General features: G+C 41.3%; 1 pseudogene; it reads right to left on the bottom strand.

Annotated features, from left to right (window-relative positions):
- Positions 1–2420: 2420 nt before the first annotated feature.
- LOC115460028 lies at positions 2421–3442 on the bottom strand (annotated as a pseudogene).
- Between the last annotated feature and the right edge of the window lie 428 nt (positions 3443–3870).

Genomic DNA, 3870 nt, shown 5'->3' with positions numbered 1-3870 from the left:
CATGCAGCGTGTAAACTTACCTCACGGCTATTTCTTTGTTTTAGCTTTTTACCCACTGCAGTAAAGGGGACTCGGTGCACAGCAAAACCGGACACTGTCACTACCACAGGGCCCCTTTTTACCGGCAGTTTGGTTAAAAGGGGCCCCTACATAAGGTTTGGACAGTTTCTTATTTATTTATTTATTTATTGCATTTGTATCCCACATTTTCCCACCTCTTTGCAGGCTCATGTGGCTTACAATACATTATGGATAGTGGAAGTAAGAAGAGCATAGATATTTGGTATTACAGATGGATTTTGGGTTACATGGTAATGGAATACACGATAGTAATATAACAGAAGGCATTATTAAACATTTCTGGATATATGTGGGGAGTTTCACATGTGTTGATCTCTGTGGTATATCTTGTCAAAGAGATGGGCCTTCAGTTGTTTTCGGAAGTTGGTCAGTTCATAGATCGCTTTTAGACTTTCTTGCTGTCTAATTCTATCTAGGCAGTTACTTGGTTAGGGGTCGTAATATGGCTGCTAACTGGGCATCTCCTAGCTGCCACCCACTTTGGCTCTGGAACACCCTGACACTGCCCAAACTAGCCCTGCTGTATATTGGCCCCAGAGATGCAAACGGTATCGCAATTTAAAAATGTGCGGGAGAAACTCAAAGGAATCTTGTCTAGAAGGAATGGATCCAAAGAAGCTTAGAGGAGGTTAGGTAGGAAAGTCAATGCTGGGCAGACTTCTATGGTCTGTGCCCTGACTGAGGCTGAATGGCAGAGGCGTAGCTAGGTGGGTCGCCAGGGGAGCGACTGCTCCCCCAAACAGACTTCCCATGTCGACGGTTCCTATTTTTCAAGTGATCTGTCACATGAAAAATATGCACCGGTGCCATCGGCAGTCCGCTCTTTCCCCCCCCGATGCCTCTCCACCCCCCCCCCCCCCCCATGCCTGAACCTGGCTATGCTTCTGCTGAATAGATTTGGATGGGCTGGAGTGGAACTTTTCAAGGGCTTTACCAACTTCAGATATTTTAGGCCAGTGCCAGGCAGACTTCTACGGTCTATGCCCTAAAAATGGCAAGAATGAATCAAGATCAGATATACATACGATGTATCACATAATGCCATATTTAATGAGTTTATCTTGTTGGATGGACTGGATGTACTGCCATCATCTACTATGTAAATATTTTTGTCTAATCTAGATGGGTAGTTTTAGGGAGGCAAAAAATTGTCCCTATAAAGCTAACTAGTGTTTGAAATTAGCACTAGTGGGACTAAGTCCATTCAGAGGAATTTTCCCTCACCCAATGCTGGTAAACCACACCTCCCTATACAGTTCACAGATCAGTTGTTGCAAATCCCCTCCTACCTCCAATCAGAGTTTACAAATCATCACTGTGAATCCTAACCTGAGCACAAGTATTTAGAAACATTGAGCATAAATCCTTCAGTTCCCCCAACCTCCTTCTACCCTTAGAACCAACCAAAAGCACCTCTTTGCCTTGTCAAGAAAAGATCATATGCTTAATTGCTCCAACTAACCATACAGAGTTGCTCAGCTTGGTAATAGGGCACCTTTGGGCAGGGAGGTTCTGTGGGGATTGAGGGATTTGTGTTCAATATTTCAAAAAAATTGAATGGGAGGGGTGATCAAGACCGGAATCCATGGTGACCTATTTGCATATTCTGGCAGGAAGAAGGAAGGGAATTCCAGCTTCAGACACAGAAAAGTGGATAGATTTAAGTTAGCTATCCCTTTTCCTAAGTTTTCCCATCAAATTTAGGTGGCTAGTGCTGAAAATATATACTGGTTGTCTTACCTTGTCCCCTGCTCTAAAGCCTGCTCCTAGGTCTACTCAAAAATTGCCACATCATAAGGATGTGTATTCGTTAGTGTACATTCTGTTTATTAGGTTAATTAAAAATGGACTGTGTCGCATTAGCGCAACATCAGCCGCTGGCACAGCTTAGTAAACAGGGGAGTTAGTGCATGCTAAACTGATTTAACACAGACTACCTAAACATTAATATTCATTAAATCAATTAGCAAATGTTAGATCAAAGGCCTGCTAATTTTTATTTAAAACAAATGTGCGAGACAAACAAAAAGCAGTCAAAAATCAGAAAATAGTCCAAGGAAACTGACAACAAATGGCAATTTTTGCCTTGTGCATATCCTTATCACACAGTGAAATTGAACTAGATAAATTTAACTGCTCAGTTTCTTTGGCAAATTTTGGATTACACTTTGGTCTGTCCTACCCAGTACCCAACAAGAGAGACACAAACATCCTGTAGCTCATTAAAATCACTTGGGATATGCGCGATGCATCCTCTGCCAGTATCTTGGGTTCAACTCAGCTGTCATTTTGCAATCTATAAAACTCAGCGAAGCATGGGCTGTATTCTCTGGCATAGATTAAATCTTTTCTGAGTCATACTCAGCATAGATGGTGCTTCCCATCTGACACCTCAGTTCTCCATACTCGGTTGTTATCTCTTGATTTTGCTCAACAGTGAGCTCTACATGTATGATGACGGTGACCCGCCTTCTTCATCACTCTACGGTGATCTTGGTGTGGGGTGGGATCTTAGCTGGCAAAGTGAGCTGAAATTTATCTTTTTGGGTGACTGTCTCTGATTTCCCCTTTTCAATACTGATGGAATTTGAAATCTTGATGCTACAGATGGAATTAGCTTCAACTTAAATTGTACCCCAGCTTCAATGGTGGTTGTGTTGCTAAATTTAAAATCATAAGTGACAGATGACTCATACTCTTTAGAGCGTGTTGCACTGAACTCCTGCTCAAAATCTGATTTGTTCATCCCAATAAGCTCATCAACCATGGAGCAAACCTCATTTTCCTTCTTCATCTTATCCCAAAGCACATTGGATTTCACAAAGGCACATCCAGCCTTCAGAGGTCGGAGATAGGAACTTGGTCATTAAATCCAATTTTCTGATAGTCTGCAAACCTTTCCCCAGCACGAGCCAATGTTCGCCTTCCTCCTCTGTTTGTATTTTCATATAGGATCCATGCACCTTTTCAACAATATGAGAAGATGCCACATCATTCAAATATCCAAAAGTCAGGTTAGTTTCATCTGTAAATGCCCGACTTTTACCGTTAAAGTTTGTGTGCTCATATATTGTGATCTTAGGGTTTCTCAGATCATCAGTGATCAGCTGCAGTGAAGATATAGTGTCAGAATCTCAATATTTGAGTACTCACCTTCTTCATATTCTCGCAGCCATCCACCAAAATTTGGATGCTCATAGGCAATCCATGGCTGTCCAATGACGATCAGTGAGGAAATGCAGTCACCGAAAGAGACTTCCCTCAGATCTCTAACATCAGATGTGAACTCTCTCTTCAGCCCATTGAAATCAGTGTGCTCATAGATGACAATCTTGTTCATCTTAGTTGGAGTGACGCTCATAGTGATCAGTTAGAATGCTCTGAAAATATATATTGAAATATTTTTCTCCAAAGAGATGTAGCGGCTCTTCTGTTGTATGATAAGAAACAAGGAAAAATGTAATTACTCTCAAAAGGAAACAGAAAAACAAATATCAATACACATAATTATGTCATCATAAACTAGGGCCCTGTTTATAGGTGCGTTATTGTTTTTTGGCACGTGCTAACCATGTAGGTGCCCATAGGAATATTATGGGTGCCGACAGAAACAAAAAAAAGGCAAAGATCTGCCACAGAAATAGCAAATCAAAAGAAAAAAAGCAGATCAAAAAAGACAAAAAAATAGAACAGGAGGGTAACAGAAGAAGTGGTTTATTACAAGGTACCTGACGTGGCCACGTTTCGCCCTCAAGCTGCGTCAGGGGTAAAAAACTACAAAATAAAAAT

This window comes from Microcaecilia unicolor, chromosome 1, assembly GCF_901765095.1.
Source record: "Microcaecilia unicolor chromosome 1, aMicUni1.1, whole genome shotgun sequence".
NCBI classification, from domain to species: domain Eukaryota; kingdom Metazoa; phylum Chordata; class Amphibia; order Gymnophiona; family Siphonopidae; genus Microcaecilia; species Microcaecilia unicolor.
Note: the sequence above shows the minus strand (reverse complement) of the source record. Positions and strands in the feature narration are given on the sequence as shown.